The sequence below is a fragment of the Culex quinquefasciatus genome, chromosome 2 (genome assembly GCF_015732765.1).
Source record: "Culex quinquefasciatus strain JHB chromosome 2, VPISU_Cqui_1.0_pri_paternal, whole genome shotgun sequence".
In the NCBI taxonomy this organism is placed as follows: Eukaryota; Metazoa; Arthropoda; class Insecta; order Diptera; family Culicidae; genus Culex; species Culex quinquefasciatus.
In genome coordinates, this window is record NC_051862.1 from 206495269 (window position 1) to 206515871 (window position 20603).

The following is a 20603-nucleotide window of genomic DNA, read 5'->3' on the forward strand; positions in this document are numbered from 1 at the left end:
ATCTGGAGGGATCATTAAATGCCGTAAATTCATAAGATGATTTGTTTCTGATTATTATTTAGAATTTTTACTCTATAACTTCATACTGTTGAAGATAATATTGAGTAACCATAAAGTGACCCCACTGACCAAAACAAAGGCATACCAAGGGAATCTGCGATAAATCCGGAACAATCCAAAATTCAGGCCCAACTCAAAGATCAAAGATCATTAAAACTGAACCTGCTCTAAAAGTTTTATCAAAGTTGGATGAAACTAACCGGAGATATGATTTTTTTACATTTAAAAAAAATGTTTCTAAGGGGTCATGGCCTTTTGGGTGTTAACTAGGCTTGTGATTTTTCACGCTCGACAATTGTAAATTTCACGGGACCTCCATTTTAAAACACCAAATTTCACACAAATTTCGCGGAACGTGAAAAATGTTAAAATAACTCTGAAAATCTTATGTTTAAATCACAGAAACTACTTTTTTGCAATTCCGTCGTGAAACTACTTACTTTTCCTGTCATTCTTGAACGCCGAAATATCCTTCTTTTCTGTACCAAAAATAACAGAATCGAATGGCAACACCTTTCAAAATAAATGTTGAAAAGTTCTACTTTTCAGCACTCAAATGGGTGCTGAAAAGTTGAACTTTTCAGCAATTGTTTCGAGATGTAACACTTTTTAACATTTTTTTATTTAAACGATTTATTGAAAAAATGCATGAAAATTGAACTTAAAATTTCATTCAGTGTGTGTTTTGTCGTATGGAACTCGATGTAAAACTTGATTTTTTCAGCACTCTTCGTATTTTTGGTGAACCTCGTTGGATAAATGTACGACTCGTGCTGAAAAAATCCTCTTTTTGCAACTTGTTGCATAAACTACTATTTATGCTTCATCATATAATTTTTTAATAAACTAAAAAAACTAAAACTAAAATTTGAACGTGACAAAAAAAATCTGCTAATTTTCAAAATAGTTTCCATCTAGTTTATGGATGAACTCTATATATTTTTTGAAATAAAATGTAGGGCATGCGTTTTCTCATTTACTGAACTGCTTTTTATAATATTCGACTAGGAAAACTAAAAAGTTTTCACTGATTTGCTGATCTGTCCTATCATTTTACATTTTATAAAATTTCATTTCAGAGCAAGATTAAACTATCTTGTTCAGCCAAAATCAGTAAAATAATTTAAATTTTCTGGGACAGTTAGTCCATTAAAAATATTATTTAAAGTTTTCATCTCACTTATCAAAAACTTAATTTAAAATCTATAGGCAAAAATAATATAATTTGCAACAAAATCGAAATTTTTAATTCAAAATGAGAACAGGAAACTAAAAAGGAGTATTTTTTAACTTTCATATGAAATGTTTTCAAAAGACGATTTTAAAGAAAAAAAAAACTTTTCATTTTATTTTGAATGAAACAAAGCTAATTTATTTTAATTTCTATTGAAACAATACCTTACAAATAAAATAGCAGCAAAATGTTTATTACAACGAATGAAAATATTACTAAATTTGGCAAGTTTCTAAAAACAGGAAAAAACTGAACAATTCTTCAAGTGGTTCATATCAAGTTTTTCAATTGAAAACTAATAAAATTTATTTAAATAGTCTTCATGGATCAAATATTTATAATTTTGTTATTAAAATAATAATTTGAGAAAATTGATAAATTTCACAAAGTTTAAGCTGCCCACGAAATCGTCAAAAATCACTATCCCTATATAAGTAACTAAACCAGGGTATTCACTCGCTTAACTTTACATTACAGTACAAATTTCACGGGATTTCGCGGAAAAAAACCAAATTTCGCAGATTTTACGCTGTCTGCGAAATCGTGAAATTTCACTAACCCTAGTGTTAAGGTAGGATCAGTAATCTACAATGGATTCTTGATTTGGGTCATCCAAAAACGCCCTGGAGATACCACCTGATTGTGTAACCTGAATCTACTTGGTTTGTACCAGTATATTCACACAGTCATGTAAGTGCATTTGCACTATAAACGTGAATTTATTCCTTCGTGGTTCTCACATTCATGAACTTAATTCACGAATTTGGGAATTAATTTTTTTTTGCGTGTTGGAATGCTTTGGGACATCCGACAATTTCCTGAATTTACGAGTTGGATGTCAACATGGTTAACAGGGGTCTGCAATCTTGTATTCACCACCGGTATAACCTCAGGTAGCTTCAGTGACCGACGATGGTTACTTTGCTGTCATGTTGGAATGTTCTGTGTCATCTCAGAACTCCATAAAGTTACGGTCTAAAAGGAAATTAAAGCTAGAACCTACAACATACTTTGTCTCCAAAATAATAATAAAATATGCATAATTTATAGCCAATATGATTAGTACCCCAAACAAACGCCACTAAATCATCTGTTTACATTGGCCAGATGGAATAAATTAGTGGTGTGGCCACTGCTGTCCCCACATGTCAATCCCCCCTCAACTGCAACGGACACCGATCGGCAAAAGGGGGTGTGGGCCGCTAAAATTTGTGTGTTTTGAAGAAAATAAACACAATCTCCCTCAAACCACGCCAAGCCGCGTCACCGCTGGCCACGCAAATCCACTCCTAGGACCTTACCTAAACCGAAAACCGGCTATTTCATATTTCAAAGTTCGATTCCGAAGCTGACCACCGGTCCTCGGTGGTACAACCGGTTCGCAGCTTGGGGTGTGTTTCATTCATGTTAATTCAATTTGCCAACCCCGGGTTCGACATATGCGTTTACCGCAGAATGACAACGCGACTCTTCTGGACTCGACTCGGGGTTTCGGGAAGTTCTGTTCCGTGCCTAATTCGATTAGCTAACTCCAGCTATGGGGAGGACTCAATGGGTCCCGTTAGCCATCGCAGTAGCGGGGGTAATTAAATTTGTGCTGCCCATTCTCACCTGCCACTGGTGCCATAACTTGCTCATTAACAAATCTGCAAACGCGAATCGATGTAATACCTCGACTATATTGCTATCGTTGTACCGTTCGTTGAGGTGCGACCCCCAAGTCCGGATGCAATCAAGCTGTCGATTGTTTCTTTAGCTACTCCGCGGCCACTTGGGTCAAGTGGTGGCCAGAGTTCAAGCCGTTAATTAAGGGACCACTTCATCTCGGCTGCGGAAGAAGGAACTGGCAAGCGGCGCTCGCTTAAAAGGCAATTTCAACCGGTGAAATAGGAAGAAATTGCTGTTTTTTTCTGCAGCTTCGAAAATTGCCGGGATATATTTGAGCATTCACTTTCATTTGGACCGACGACGACGAGCTGGGTTATTAGAGGGAACGCGACCAAGCGGTAACTACCGTTTTCCAAGACCCAGACTCAGACGCAGCGTGGACCTATCTCGAAAGTGCTTTGATCTTTCGAGCGGGGTAGTTACGACCTTTGCCTTGGTGAGGATTCGGTGAAGACGAGGTATTACGCGGATGGCTGATGAAATACAAAAATGACCGTAGATAGCGCCGCAAAACTCTTTTCTTTCTCTCGGAAGCTTGAAAAGAGTCGCAGAGGGTTGTCAAGATTTGACAAACGCACACGTTGGGTCGTCCGAAGCTGGCTGAAGATGGCTGGATATCCCATCAAAAGGTATCAAATTACATGGACTGATGGAGCGTGGAAATGTTTCCAGCAATTATGTAAGATGCCACATCGAGTGATGTAACAGCTAGATTCAAGATTTGCTATCTGGATGTAGGATTTCGTAAATTTATGTTCAATAAACGCAACGATGACTTGAACTCTACAAAAAACTTCTGTTCAACTCAAGACTTGTTACAATGTTCTGTCTAGTGCTAATCTACGACGAACCTTACTAGGTCACACGTTCTAATGAGCCACGTAATAGGATCTCCACGCAGTCAACCAACAGCGCGTGACCTCTGCACAGGACCAACTGAACCAGCTAAATATCATCCAGTTCACCAACCACGTCCAAGCATACAAGCAACCGTTCAAGCTTGTCCAACGCGACTGGACAGACCGTAGCCCGACTGCATGTCATTCGATATTCATCTGGGTTCGGCCTAATGGTGGTTCCTAAGCTGGTTCAACGGAGTTCGGTTGCAGCTCAAGTAATTGCATTTGTAGGTCGTCGCTTGATCGCCTTTCACGGCGATACTCTCAGAGTGGCTAAGCTGCAGTAGCTCTTGGGATTAGTCCGACGGGACCGCAGAATAAAGTCATCGCGTCGCCACTAATTAATTGACAGCTAGGTGGCAACCCGGCTGGGCAACAATTCCAGATCGGGAGAGTCTCTTGCATGTCATAAAGCCGCGACGTATGCTAATTATCAAGCCAGCAGCTGTTTTGCGCGTTGAATGAAGTTGTTTGTTTTAGGAATTTACGTTCGGCCGACCTTGGGGCGTAACGCCCACCAAGGCAATGCCGTTGTTCTGCCTGTAGGTTCTGGTGGGAAGTGCCAAGAATGCACTCAACTCGCTCGGGGAAGGTTTAATTTCCGCCCGTCAGAATCTGTCACGAAAAGTTTTCAGCTCTGAAGCTCATTTGTCGGCTTTTCAGAACTTCTGAGCTGGGGGTTTTAGAATGTCAGCTGCGTATAGCGAGAAGTTTGCGTGACGTACCACATGAGGAGCGAGTGCAGGATGCATAATTATACGAACTCGTGGGGAAGTGCTTCCCAGGAAATGCCGTCGGAAGGATTCCCAAACAAGAGGAAGATATGAAACTGACATAAAATCCGCAAAGTTAGAGCAACTAAATAAAGTTGCACATGGAGAGATTTGTTTCAAGTTTTGAATGAAACTCTCAAAAAAGCACAAAAAATAATTTTCGACTACTTGTCGGCGTGCCATCCAATCTACAATGTTACAGGGTGCATAATTGAGCTGAAACCATCATCGTCTACAAAGTGCCCCAACAACCTGTCAGCTGAACTCGCGATTAAACCGATTATCTCTTGGTCCACATTAAATTACCCAACCCAGTTTCGCCTTTTCCTCTCTTGGTCGTTTAACTTTTACGGCTTCCACCCTCCGGGGCACACAACCCACAACCAAATATGGAAATCGAATTCGATGAATGATTTAGCTGAAATTTATTTTATGGAGCCACCACATCACCACTAAACACTGAAGAGGTGATGACGAGGACGCCAACCCCGCCAAGACGCGTCGAAACAGGTTGAAGATTAAAAATTCATTTCCACGCTCAAGGTCGCAGCACCGTAATGACGAATCGTAAAACTATTTCAAAATAGCTGGAATCGCTCTGTTGGCCTCGATTGAGGTCGTTCCGCTAACGGAATGATGCAATTGCAGCAGCGCGGCGTTGAGAACGTACAACTACTTCAATAAACAAAATACCTTATAAATAGTTTCTTCCGCGTGCCAACGCGGGGAACAACTCGAGCTCTTTGTGCTGCCACCCACCCACAGCGGTCCCAAAACGGCCACCCAATTGGGCGTGAGATGGCGAACCTCAACCGAACCAAGAATCTCCGCATAACCTGACTTTATTGGAATTTTGCCTTGTTCGGTTGCTCGCTCACCTGTTGCTCGGAATTGGATTGGATTGTCACCCACCACACTGGCAGCCACTTCTGTGTCTACTCCACAGGTAGAGGTCGTAATCTACCGGGGAGCCGCTCGCAGAACCGCGCCTCGGAATCGAAATTGACTCTAATTGAATTGAGCTGCTCTCTCAAGATTCATGGACCTCACACACGTGCGCGCGTAACCATCTCCAGCCAATAAGAGTGATGTACTATCGATGAGATGAGAGCATCCTTCTGGTTCTTAGGGGTTCATCTGTATGCATATGGACCACCTCCGTAAATTCGCACGTTAGCGCACATTGAATATGGATGAAGTTCTGCACGGAACGGGTAGGGGAGCTTGGCCTGTTTTAAGTAATTTTTGATTCACTAAAATTCATTTGGATTTCTTCTGTATCAAACAAGTTGGACACTGATTCCGACTTGAAAGTTGTTAAACAATAATTGCTTAAAGTGTTGTTTGATAAACATGCTATTTGGGGGTGGCACGCCAACGAGATTCTATTCATGAATTGTCTCAACGATTGCATGCTTTGAGAATAATATTATTAAATCCGACCCAGTTCTTAGCATTGTTGCTCGAGGTGGCACATCGACAAATAAGCGTCGTTGCTAAATTAACTGCTATTGCAACTTGCATTCTGGCCCTTTTTAGCAATCATCGGAATTTACTCAAGATTAATCTTAAGTTTTATTCCAAGCCGGTCGTTTTGCTTGTTTAGGGCGCATCCTGCATCACATGAGTAGTTCTATACGATTTCGCATTTTTTTTCGCGATTTTTAATTTTTCATATTTTTTTTATTCGAAAGAGACTATGTCAATAAGGCCGATGCAAATATTTAAAAAAGTTTTTGTCCCTCGGCCCTGGCCGAGGTCAAGGGTGGGGCAAAAAAATAAAAAAATATAAAAATTTAAATAACAAGCCATAGTCTTCACATTTGAATGAAAAAATTGTTTTAAAATACATTTTACACTAGTTCAGTTGTTTTCCAATCATTAGTTTTCAAAAAATCTAAGATCTGACAAAAACAAAAGTTGTATCGAAAAAAAAGATTTCGCATCGAAAATTTTCAAAAAATCTTAAGATTTTTCAATTAATCCAAACATGCTAAAAATGATTTTAAACGCAGAAGAATGTATTTTAATTTGATTTCAGCTGGTTGCACTTGAATTTTCATTGAAATTTTGAAGTTTATTGTAAAAATATTTTTTTGCCCCCTGATTTTCCGGGCCAATTTTGAAGGGGGGGGTGACAAAAACTTTTAAAAATATTTGTACCAGCCTAAATTCCTTTTGTCAAAAGGAGTCTCCATACGCTTTTGAAGGCTGGTCATACAAAACGGGTACCGTCATCAGGGGTGAGATTGGGTCACACGAATTTCTGCATTTTTGTATGACCCAATCTCACCCCAAAGACCCAATGTCACCTCTGATGACGGTATGAAAATGTAGGAAATTCTTTATATTGACAAGGGATTTTCTGATCGAATTAGTGTCTTTGGCAAAATTTTTGGTTATAATTAGGACCAATGCTTGAAAAGGGATCTATCACCGAATGGGACTGTTCGATATTCGATAGAACTTTCTGTCAGCGATCACTTCCCAAAGCGATATTTGATCACTGACACACAGCGCCTATCATGATCGTCATTGCTTGGCGACGGTCAGTGAACGTAAACACGAAGACGAAACGAACGAAAAATTAGCATCATTCAAGCAGCCGCCCGAACGAGACAGCTTGCTCTTTCTCTTTCTCTCGTTTTTGTCTCTCTCTTCCTAGTGTATGCTGCGTGGTGACAGACGTCATATGATAGCTATCTTTCGTCGCTTGTGTGCTATCTTGTGACACGTCTGCTGTAAAAAGATAGGACGTGTCACAAGATAGCACACAAGCGACGCTTTGTTGAGATGATCGGAATCTCGGTAGAATGTCAAACGACCGCTCTCTAAGCGATTTTTTTTCCTGAAGGGAAGTCAATGATTGTGTGAGTGACTTTGCGTAGCACTCATTCCTTTGTGTGTGGACGAACGAAAGATGAATGTAAAAATCAGGTTGTCGTGGTGAAGACGATTGGAGTGTTCTGCCAGCTATCACAAACAAAGTCGAAATTTCAGGACTTTTCACAAAAAATAGATAGACGTGAAAAATATCATTTTGTTTTATTCAACTTTTTATGAATAATTGTTGAACTCCCAAAATACGTATTTTTTTATGTTATGATTTTTTCGATGTATTTTAGAGAACTGAGCCAAAGAGGTATGTTTTTTTTAAATATTGTTTTTTTTTTTAATTTCAGAAATATGTACCAAAAACTATTAAAATCATTTAAGCAAATCGAATTTGCAAATTCCACGTGTAGGTATATATTTTCGACTTTTTTAGTTTTTTTAAGTTTATAAAAAAGTCTTGCAAGAAAAGCACCTCTAAAAAAATATAGCTGCGAAAATTTCTCACAATTTTCTCTTTGGAATTCTCTGGTCCAATTTTTTATGTTGAAATCGATACTTTCTGATCTTCAAAAATTTTACTTTTTAGCCTAAAATATGAAATCAGGAAAATAATCTGTTTTGAAGAACTTTTCAAAAATGTAGCTTGGTTTTAAAATTCTGAAATTATTTTGATTGAAAAGAGCAAAGAATTTTCCAAATCGTGACAATCGGTAGTTAAACAATATAACTGATTTATCACATTAAACCAGGGGTGCTCAAAGTTTTTGAATGGCTCACATGAGCTTGCGAGCCAAATAAGATTTTTATAAATTTCGTTCTATAAAACTGAAAAAAACGTCTATAGGTTGAAGTCTTCTGTTTTTTTTTTTTGCTTTTAGAAAAGCATGTTTTTGATTTTTTTTTTTTTGTACAAAAAGCATTCAATCCATTGGATGAATTTTATTTAAATCAGAAAGAGATGTAAATCAAATATTACTTACCTACTTTTCATTGAAACTCTCGTACACAAATATAATGAAAAATAAAAGGCATTTAGTTGAATGCACTTGTATTTAATTGTTTTAATTTATTTCTATTCAAAAAAATATTTGAGAAGGGGTGACACAAACCTTGTAAAATTGCGATTTTTTCCAATGATGTGCAACTCTAATGATGCATATCGATTAGGGATTTAGCAAAAAATATTCCTTTTACTTCAATAAAATCTCGAAAAATTAAATTCTGCCTAAATAAGATAGGTACTCACATTCGTAACTCACACGTTATGAGATAAAATCACAAGGTGGATGGTTTCTAAGTGCAAATAATGCCGAGATAATAAACAATCGTACTTTTGATTTTTGAATTACAGTAAACCTATATTTTAGATATCTTTCTAATTTCCTGCTTTAATTGAATTCAAACATTCTATTCTTGATTTTCAAAAATGTTTGATGAAATTGTTACTCTTTTCACTCATATTTAAACGTGTTACCTATATATATATATTTTTTTTTTTTTTTGGGAGGGTGATCCAGCCGCACATCGTTGATGTCGAAACCTCTAAACTGGGCCCTCGTCCTGTCACGTCCGTCAGTAGTCTTGTCGTACATTACAACTAGAATCAGATCTGCCAATGAATTAGTACACTTCGACCAAATAAACACTGACGCTGTATGGATCTGACTCTAGAATAAATGCACAGTTGTGTGTTATTCATAAGTCCAAAATGTTCAAATATTCATATAAGTCCAAATATTCATTTGCGGATAACTACCTAACTTGAATTGAATACAAGATTTAAAGTAACCTATCCGAAAGCTACTCTTATCTCAAATCCCCGACATTTTAGTTAATAGACAAAAAATCAAGAACGTTTCTTTTAAAACCTGTCTGGCTTCTTTAAAAAAACAAAAACAAAAAAATAGATTAACAGTTCATATTTTACAAGTCGTGAATTGAAAAAGAGACGACCATTTGATCGTTAGAATTCCAGTAGATCCTCGATTCGCAACAATGGTCGATACAATCATAATCCGACAGTCGTTAGTTCAACAGATCAACGAATTTAGTCCGATATCATTTCACTATTGATTGATCGAGATTCTACGGAAATTTTGACAAATCAGAATGGTTTTTATGCTACTTTAATGAAAATCACCGATTCTGATAAAATTACTAAATTCACTATTACTAATTTTGTCACTAAATAACTAAAGGCAAAATATAAAAAGTTGATATTTATAGTTAAAATCCTAAATTCTACAAAAACTAAATTTTTAAAAACCCGCATCCTAACCTGACACCCACATTAAGATAGGGAAAAATCACATATGTAGCGGTTCATTGTACAAATGTGATATTTCCACTATCGGAGAACCTCCTGGTCTCGATGACAGCTTACCGGCCATCGATTAAGCCCTGAGACTGCGTCAAAGTGGGTTCTCGTAGCATGAAGTGGTGTCCATGTGTAAAAATGGAAGCTTCAGCAATATACTGAAAACTTCGATTTTAATTCCACATCGGATCAAATCATACTCTTTGCCAAACAAGCATCAAACCTATGATACTCATTATGACAAAGCCCAGGGAACCTATGACTTAAGGGTTGTTTTGAAAATTTACTCTAGAATATTTTTTTTACTTTGTAAATGTTTGATTTATTGTATTTATTTTTTAGGTACTTTTTCTATTTTAGATTTATTTTATAAAATTTTTTTTAATTAATTTTAGTTTCAACATAACAATTACATTACATTACAAAAGGCATTATTTTTAAAATTCGAATGGGTAATTCTCTACCAACTCACACGAAATCGGGAAAAGTTGCCCCGACCCCTCTTCGATTTGCGTGAAACTTTGTCCTAAGGGGTAACTTTTGTCCCTGATCACGAATCCGAGGTCCGTTTTTGATATCTCGTGACGGAGGGCGGTACGACCCTTCCATTTTGAACATGCGAAAAAGAGGTGTTTTTCAATAATTTGCAGCCTGAAACGGTGATGAGATAGAAATTTGGTGTCAAAGGGACTTTTATGTAAAATTAGACGCCCGATTTGATGGCGTACTCAGAATTCGAAAAAACGTATTTTCATCGAAAAAACACTAAAAAGTTTAAAAATTCTCCCATTTTCCGGTACTCGACTGTAAAAAATTTTGGAACATGTCATTTTATGGGAAATTTAATGTACTTTTCGAATCTACATTGTCCCAGAAGGGTCATTTTTTCATTTAGAACAAAATTTTTCATTATAATATTTCGTGTTTTTTCTAACTTTGCAGGGTTATTTTTTAGAGTGTAACAATGTTCTACAAAGTTGTAGAGCAGACAATTACAAAATTTTGATATATAGACATATGGGGTTGCTTATAAACATCATAAGTTATCGCGATTTTACGAAAAAAAGTTTTGAAAAAGTTACTTTTTGCGTTTCTCTTTGTTTCGTCGTCCGTGTCTGTCGCGGGTGACCATGAACGGCCATGATCGATGACGACCAACTTTTTCAAAACTTTTTTTCGTAAAATCGCGATAACTCGTGATGTTTATAAGCAAACCCCTTATGTTTATATATCAAAATTTTTGTAATTGTCTGCTCTACAATTTTGTAGAACATTGTTACAAAAAATAACCCTGCAAAGTTAGAAAAAACAAATTTTAAAATGAAAAATTTTGTTCTAAATGAAAAATGACCCTTCTGGGACAATGTAGATTCGAAAAGTACATTAAATTTCCCATAAAATGACATGTTCCAAAATTTTTACAGTCGAGTAACGGAAAATGGGAGAATTTTTAAAACTTTTTAGTGTTTTCGATGAAAATACGTTTTTCGGAATTCTGAGTACGCCATCAAATCGGGCGTCTAATTTTACATAAAAGTCCCTTTGACACCAAATTTCTATCTCATCACCTTTTCAGGCTGCAAATTATTGAAAAACACCTCTTTTTTCACATGTTCAAAAATGGAAGGGGTCGTACCGCCCCTCCGTCACGAGATATCAAAAAACGGACCTCGGATTCGTGATCAGGGACAAAAGTTACCCCTTAGGACAAAGTTTCACGCAAATCGAAGAGGGGTCGGGGCAACTGCTGTGTGAGTTGGCGGAGAATTACCCGAATTCGAAAAAATAAAATTTGAAAATTTTGTATTATTGAAAATTAAAAGCATTTTTATAATTCCTTAATTATAATTCAGGTTTTATAATTCTAAATTTTTCAAAAAATGAAAAAGTAAATTAAGTTCTTTTTAGAATAAAAAAAAAACAAAACAAAAAAACAAACATACAAAATTCTAAAAATCAGATATATAAATGCTAAGAAATCAAAAAAAATCCAAATTTGAACATCGAAAGTTGAAAAAAAATTATTCAATTCAATTCAATTCGGTTTTATTGGTAAATAATCAAGATACAATGAGTTATTTTGAAGTGCATAACAGAGTTTTGGAGTTCATTTCAGCTGTGTGTTGCATCTTAATCCATTTTGGAACAATTATTTCTTTGCTAAGGCACTAGCAAGAGTAAGAAAAATTCAAAAAAAAAAAACTTACAGAAAAAAAAAATAATTATTAAAAAATTTTAAACGATAGAAATTTCAGAACTCAGTAAACGAAAAAAATATAAAAATTCTAAACATTGAAAAATCAAAGCTTTTATTATAAATTTAAAAATTATCAAATTTAAGAGTTCCAAAAATTCAAAAATTAAAAATATAAAAACAAAAAATCTGAAATTCTAGAACTGAAGTAAAATTAACATAATGTAAAATACACAATTTCTTTTTTTAAACGAGAAGAACTTTTTTTTGTAACTTTATTTCAAAAAGTCTTTTAAAAACAGGTTTTAGGCAACTTTTTATTAAATACATACTAGCAATATCGCTGCCAAAATAACGGCAATATTATTGTCTTTTATGCCAAAACGATGTATTTTCAGCTATAAACATAAATACAGTTTTTTTTTCAGAAAATATAAACTTCCAAATTTGCAGTTGACCCTATACGAATGATTTTTATCATTTTTTTTACCAAACAGAAATTCATCAATCCGGCATGTTGAACATTTCATCAAACAATTTTTTACATTTTAAAATTTTTATTCAACATTGTAGTTTATTACAAAATGTGCTCCCCCTTTTTATTGTTATGCCATGTAACTCACTTACTTACTTTTTCGATTTTGCAAAAAAAAAAATATTATAATAATTAAAATTTCGGATTACAAAGAGAAACATAAACGTTTTAAGTTACATTCTGGTTTAGTTGTTAAACATTAGAAAAGTGAAGACAAAATTTTAAATAATCGTTTTATTGGCCTTAGACATTCGGATTGAATTTGCACAATTTAAAGAAGACCAATAACTAATAACCACTTAAAAAATAACAAAAAATTGGCGTTTCGTTTTCGTTTTACGGAGCAAGGTGGGGGACGCGGCCTCAAGTCAATCCAAGTCCGGTTTCTTGTGGAAAAAAGGGTAGTGGCCGAACTAGTATTGCATACCAAATGAACACCACCGGAAGATATTGTGGATCGGGAGGGGGAAGGTGAAAGAAAATTAGTGTAGGTATGAGTAGTAAGAACTTGGATTGATCGATCAGTTACGTTCGTCTAAATTTGAAACATAATAAAGGAACTCTAAAGTAGTTATTCAAACAAAAATCAAAACAAAAAAGGCCTGGAAGAAAATACAAAGAAACCCTATTATGCATTCCAACTCTAAATGGAATCTAAGAATCGCTCTGGAAAACGAAAGATGAAATAACTTGTATATGGAATACAAATCTTGATGTTGAAACCTCCAAACGGGGTTCCCGTCCTGTCACGTCCGTCAGTAGTATTGTCGTACATTACACCTAGAAGCATTTCTGCCAAAACCTTGACTAAACTTTCTGAAATAACACTAATCTTAAATCCCCATAACTTTTAGTAACAAAGGTAAACATTCCTTTATCTTGCCTAGTTTAAACCTGTCTTGCCGCTTCTGTTACGGTGAATTGCGCCGGCCCATTGTAGCGACGCCGCTGAAGCAGCGCGTCATAAACAAAGCGTTGCGTAGACCGGTGACAAATGTCACGAGTGACATTCGCGACGTGTGTCTGGGGATGGTTCAGCGAAGATGGATGTAAACAAAAGAAAAAGAATTTTGTTCCCGCACGAAACCGCGATGTGTGCGACATTGCGGTGCAGTTTGCTTTAATGTATTTATAATTTTGTGTTGTTAAAAATGTAAATTGAAAAGCAGATCCCAAACTATCGCTATCGTGGAGGTTTGGAACCAGCTGCTAAAGGTTAGTGTTAGTACATGCACTTGAAATTCATTTAGTTAAAACTTAAAACTAGTGTTAGTACTTAAAACTAAAGCTTAATCTACTATCACAGGGCAGTGACTAGTAAGAGAGCAGAGCGGGCAAGTGTGACCTGGGCCTGGCGGAAGAAGACCAATGTAAGCTTAATTATACTGACTTGTAAACATTTTTTAACCAAATAAATATAGCTTTTAGCTCGACATGCACCCACAGAGAGACAGGGTGTCAGCTCAAAAGACTTCTTTTACTCGTCGCAACAATCTAAAAGATTGCGGTCGCCATGAACCAGGAGGAAGTCGGTTCACACTGCCAGCTATGGCTCTGGCTGGATTCGGAGTGGATGGTAAGCGGTGGTCACCAAGAGCGAGATGGCATCGTCGGTATCAACGCTGCTCTGGATCATTCTTTCATCCGACGACAAAGCCAAAAACCGTCCCAGAAGTTTCACCAGAGGAAGAAGCAGTCGTCGAAGGTCGCCAGCACAAGCGGGACATCGTCCACCTCCGGCGGAGGGCTCGTTCGAGACTGGGGAATCCTGAGGCCCGTAGGTTCCGAGTGGAGCAACCATCGGAGCGGGTACGTCGGGAACCACAGATCCGGCAAGGGCAGGAGCTGTCAGAGCGCGATGCTGAGCGAGCCAAGGTCAAGACGGAGCTGCAATTCGGGTGGAAACTTTTAGTACACGGGATCAAGAGTTGGAGGACAAGTTGGTTAGAGAAGAAAGACGATCTGCACCCGATCTCTGTTTGTCAAAGTCGGCAAAGTGTCAGTCAGACACACCGGGACAAGTCATCATTCTCGGCAGATTTACCGGGAAGAAGGTCGAAAGGTCTGTCAGGTTCGCCGGGACTAAAGTCGATGGATCCGTCAGGTGCGCCGGGATTAGTGACAACTCGTCCGTCAGGTCCGTCGGGACAAAAGCCACAGAACGATGACACAGAGGATCACGAAGTGACCGTCGGTGGTACCAGCGCCAACTTCCACAAGAATCAAGCGGCTAGGATATCACCATTAGGACGACCGGAGCCGGCAAGCAAGCAGCGTATGCACCAGGATCAGGAGAGAAGCGGTAAGGAGACGGGTTCTCGTGAAGCGTCTTCAACCTCGCCATTCAAGTTGGCGTGTAACGCTGGGAAAGAAGCCGGAGACCGAACCAGGTCACCCTCACACGGGTTGGGGACGTAACCGTGTTCGAGTTCACCGTCAAGATGCTGCTTTGTTTTGCAATGGGTTCTAGATTGAGTATGCAATCAAAAGATTTCGGCGCGACCGTACGTACTGGTTGTGAGGAAATTCTGGTAATACCACACCTTCCTCACGGGTCGGGGAAATGTTACGGTGAATTGCGCCGGCCCATTGTAGCGACGCCGCTGAAGCAGCGCGTCATAAACAAAGCGTTGCGTAGACCGGTGACAAATGTCACGAGTGACATTCGCGACGTGTGTCTGGGGATGGTTCAGCGAAGATGGATGTAAACAAAAGAAAAAGAATTTTGTTCCCGCACGAAACCGCGATGTGTGCGACATTGCGGTGCAGTTTGCTTTAATGTATTTATAATTTTGTGTTGTTAAAAATGTAAATTGAAAAGCAGATCCCAAACTATCGCTATCGTGGAGGTTTGGAACCAGCTGCTAAAGGTTAGTGTTAGTACATGCACTTGAAATTCATTTAGTTAAAACTTAAAACTAGTGTTAGTACTTAAAACTAAAGCTTAATCTACTATCACAGGGCAGTGACTAGTAAGAGAGCAGAGCGGGCAAGTGTGACCTGGGCCTGGCGGAAGAAGACCAATGTAAGCTTAATTATACTGACTTGTAAACATTTTTTAACCAAATAAATATAGCTTTTAGCTCGACATGCACCCACAGAGAGACAGGGTGTCAGCTCAAAAGACTTCTTTTACTCGTCGCAACAGCTTCCAAAACTAATAAACATAAATGAACAGTTCATCTTGTATAAGTTAAACAGGCATCGTGAATGAGAAAATAGACAACCATTTCGTGCCTTCCATTTCATTGGGGCACACAACTCATGTGAACAAGAGTGTAACTCTCTCTCACCTTATGAAAACTATCATTTAAGTGAAAGGGACACACTCCCGCTCACAAAACCCATGCGCCCTTTTGAAATGTTAGGCTCCATTTGATCGTCAAAGCTCCAGTAGATCCTCGATTCGCAACAATGGTCGATACAACCATAATCCGAGAACCGTTAGTTCAACAGATTAACGAATTTTGTCCGATATCATTTCATTATTGATTGATCGAGATGCTATGGCAACTTTGACAAATCAGAACAGTACTCAACATGAATGAAAATTAGCTATTCTGGCTGAATAACTTGCCCCGCCAACTGTCTAATTTAATTTTAATTTGGAATTCGAATGCAAACTATTTTTATAGTCCTAACCTAACTCCCACATTCGATAGGGGAAAAGTCACATATGTAGCGGTTTGTTGTACATTTGTGATATTTCCACTATCGGAGAACCTCTTGGTCTCGACGCCAGCTTAACTCACCAGCAGTCGCGTTAGTATTCATTGTACACACGTTGTAAGGACACTTTAAGAGTGTCCATAATACGCGACTTCCAGATTGTTAAGCCAAAAGACATCGATAAGCCTTGGTGCTACGGCAAAGCGGGTTCTCATCAGCATGGAACGATATCCATTGTGTTAATAAAATGGAAGTTTTAACAGTATTTGGAACAATACAATTAAACCCTCAATTTCATTACCATGACGGATCTATCCATGCCCCTTGACAAAATGAGTACTATAACGATTTATATAATACTCCCCTGGCAAGGCCCAAGGATATTTAAACGTGTTACCTATATTGTTTTAAAAAGATAGATTTTTCAACACAATATTTGTATTTTTAGAATCGGGATCAAAGTATGGAAAAAATAGTTTTATATAATCAAAAACTAAAAAGGTTAGCAAAAAAAGCATAAACTTAACCTAAATTTTTAGGAATTATAAACAATAACCTCACGGGCCACATTTGGCCCGCGGGTCATACTTTGGTTAAAAAAGACTCTAACTGCTGAGCCAAAAAAAAAAGTTATAATACAATCGAGAAAAAATTTGTGGCTATTTCAATTAAAGAATCTTTTTTCAATATTTAGAATTCAAACTGGGGGAAAAAAATAAAATGCTGACCATCTTCCCCTATCAATTCCAAACGAATTCCCGCCGTTTCTAGCTCATCACAAAGAACGCGTTCAAGACCGGCCAGCTAGTGGTGAAGGTGGTGACGCGGGCAACGAAACGCCCACCTTCCCCCTATTTGCATTCATATGCGATATTTCCAATCAGAGCGCCGCCCGATAGGACCTCTGACACCTTGCCGCAGGAGATCGCGATTCGATTCGAAATCTTTCGCGCGCCCGAGATATATTAAACGATATTCGATTCAATTATAGGTGCTTTAAAATCCAATAAATAACACTAAATGACTGTGGCTTCAAATATGGGCCGCGACTAGTTAACGGCTTTTGAATGGAACGGGAAAGGGGCCACGTGGAGCCCACGCGGAAAATTGATTCATTGTTGTTTTTGTTCGGACCCAACGAGAGGGAATAAAACGGGGGTGATCCCTTAATGGACAGTGCGCGGAAATCAATCAGAACGGAGTCCGAATGAGATCTGATTTGTTGGAAGTCTCTGCGATTTAATTTAGTTTTATAGTTAATAGTCTTGTAAATTAGAAAATGATTGTAGGTGGTAGAACATTCTAAAAGTGCGACTAAAGCCATTATTTTCTAATTGTAAATTCCTCACTGATGTAATAACTGTTTTATGAGAATTTTTATAGCTGAATTACATATATGAAGTCATGTTATTTGAATAACAGAAGTGACGAAGTTTTTTTTAAACTAATGGAATAATCATGATGATGAAGTTATATGCGATTCAAGTTATATGCGAATTATATGCGATACCAGGATGCGCCCTAAGCAAGTGATGCGACCAAGTTTCATATCAAGTATCTATTTTTGTTAGTAAAAAAAATTACCGACATCATTTATGATGTTTTTGTGATGAAAACTAATTTGAAGTGTGATTTACCTTCAGCTTGCTAAAACTTTTTACGACCTCTAATCATCTCATGAAATCATCACATTCAGGGCAGCAAAATCACCACATCAAAGCTCACACTGAACCTAACCGAGCTAAAAGCTACCCTCTTCATGGTTCACGATCCGCTAAGATGTAATTAAAAGGTGATTAAATTAAGGCACATCCTTCCACGTGTTCGCTCACCGACTTTTCCACCCCGATATCACGTTTCGCACGTTTCTCATAATTTTCCCTCACCCACCTGCACCAACGCAAACACCCAACATTCCTCCGGTAAGGTTATAATTTTGAATATTTCATTTATTTCGCGTTCAGCGTTTAATTTTACGCAATCACCCTTGCTGCGGAGCGAAAAAAACCGCTGCACCGCCGGTAAAAAGCTATTAAATGCTCAATTTCCAACGAGCGCGCGTGGGTGGACCGGGGCCAAAAAGCTCGCCAAATTGTTCCCGGGAGATCGATTGAATCAGTGCGGCATGGGGTCCGGCTACTAGCCTAAACATTTATTCGATTACAGCCGTTGAATATTTCTGCGAAATTGGGAGGAGATTTTCGAGGTCGAGCCTCGAGAGTAAGACACTCACGCAGCGTTGAGTTTCCGCAGTGGCCGAAATTTTCACAAATTTTCCTCTCAGGATTTTCCACCCGGTCGCCAGGCGGAACGGTGATTGCGGATTTTCGTCCACTAAACTTCTGGCTAAACTCGAATAAAAGATTATATTCTTTCCGTTTTGTCGCCGGCGAAGGGGAAAAAACCCCCAACCAACCGGAGGCCACTTGGGAAGCTGGGAATGTGAACGTGAAAAGCAGCTTGAAAGTAGCAAGAAAAGTGGAAATTCTTTTGAGTTTTTTTTGTTGGTTGGCACAAAGTAACGGAAGTCAATGGCTTGTGCAAACGGAAGATGCTCAAGGAGCGAGCTCAAGCTTCACCGGAAAGCGTAGAACGTTGTCGCTTCCAGTGGTATCTGGAGGGTAGTAGTATGAAGTTATTCCATGTAAATCAGCACAATCCAAAAATGTTAAATATTTCAGGATATGTTTTTTTGTTGCTGTTTTTCCGAAGGAAGTAAACAAACTTTGACCTAAACCAAACCAACCTAACCCTCTACTGTCCAAATTTTTTTTTTCGAAAATTTTTATTTTCCAGTGTTTAGGCGATCATTTTGAGGAACTTTTGTTCTACGAAAAACTTTACTTCTCTTGTTTTATGTTTTTCTTGTTTCATTTATAGTATTTTAATTTGCATTTATCTTGTTTAGTTTATGTTTGTTTTTGGTGGTATTTGGCTTATTCCACCCCCTCCTATCCTTACCTTTTGCCCAATTAATTTTTTTCATGTATGTCACTTTTTCAAGTTTTTGCTTGTTTTTCACATTTTCTGCTATAAAATGGCAAACTTTTCATTTAAAAAAATTGTAAAGGCATAGTCAGGGACACTAGAAAAATTACTGCATACTACTTTTTACTTAAAATATATAAAATGTGAGTAAAAAAACGCAGCCAAAGTTGACCCCTAAAAATATTACATTTTTAAAAACATTGGCAAAGTCACATAAAACAAGTAAAACTTCCAACCCAGAAATTTTCTACAATTGTAAGAGTTTTTTATTGGTTGAAAAATAGATTTTTGGCAATTTTTTAAATCGGGTTGGGTTGTAGACGGTTAAACCAAATTCGGATAACATTCTAACCATTTTTTTTTTACTACAAAGGCCCAGAACTCCTTAGGTCAGTGCTCAATATAAATTTTGCTTCAAATTGAAATTTCTCAAAACCATTTTTGGAGAAAATGCCTTTCCTTGCTATTTTTTTAACACAAAAAACTTTTTATAAAATTATGAATTTTGATACTCAAAAAAGCTATGAATTTGAATTATTTCAGGAAATTTCACTTATTTATATTGGAAACCAAACCAATTATTGCTGAAATAACGGTTGATGAAAAAATGAGACTCACTTGGTAATAAACAGACAAAGTTACCCGAGCATGGGTAAATAACAAGGGAAATGCGTAATAATACCTTTCTCTGGTATCAATACCAAATTTTGGTATTCCTGGACCCTTTAAAATTTGTCTTAAGGATTAAGCAAGTGCAAAATGTGGGATCATACCAATTTAAGGTATTGTTTTAATATTGCAAAATTGCAGAATTTGTCAATGGTCGAACACCACATTTTGGTATTATTTTGGTATTAAAGTGTTTTACCAAATTCCTCTGAAACTATGGGAAAATTTTGACCAATTTTGACAAAATAATTAATTTTGCGCTAAAATGATGTCTCAAAGCCAATTCTTTCATTGAAAACCGGAAATTTCAAACTTGATTTTAAACATTTTTGATATACCCCCTAAAGAAATGACTTGAAATTGTGGAAAGTCCGGATGAAACATTTTGGTATTATTTTGGTATTGAAGTGTTTCATCAAATTCCTCTGAAACTATGAGAATTTTTTTTACAAATTTTGACGAGATAATTAATTTTGCGCTAAAACGACTTGAAACCCAAAAATGTTAAAGATGATTTTTAATTTTTTGTATATACCCACTTAGAAAATTTGTAAAATCGTTGAAATTTCTTTATGTCGGGATAAATATTTACTTTGAAAAATTAGTCAATCGGTAGATTATTGAATTTTGATGAATTTCAATCCAGTTTTTATTTTTCAATCTTGTTATTTTCAGAAGCTTCAAGAACTTCAAGCACAGGCCGTTCATCAATGACAAATGCTTTGATGTGGTGAAGAATATCACTAAAAACAACATGCAATC

The 20603-nt window shown here is 37.3% G+C and overlaps 1 protein-coding gene and 2 long non-coding RNA genes across 3 annotated transcripts in view; 2 read left to right on the forward strand and 1 right to left on the reverse strand.

Annotated features, from left to right (window-relative positions):
- Window positions 1–20603, reverse strand: part of LOC6054068 — a 224900-nt gene that overhangs the window by 37345 nt on the left and 166952 nt on the right.
- On the forward strand, window positions 13466–14018 carry LOC119767127. Its single transcript, XR_005277340.1, has 3 exons — window positions 13466–13730; window positions 13822–13885; window positions 13937–14018. It is a non-coding gene; the product is annotated as an uncharacterized LOC119767127 (long non-coding RNA).
- Window positions 14975–15673, forward strand: LOC119767126. The gene is made up of 3 exons (XR_005277339.1): window positions 14975–15385; window positions 15477–15540; window positions 15592–15673. It is a non-coding gene; the product is annotated as an uncharacterized LOC119767126 (long non-coding RNA).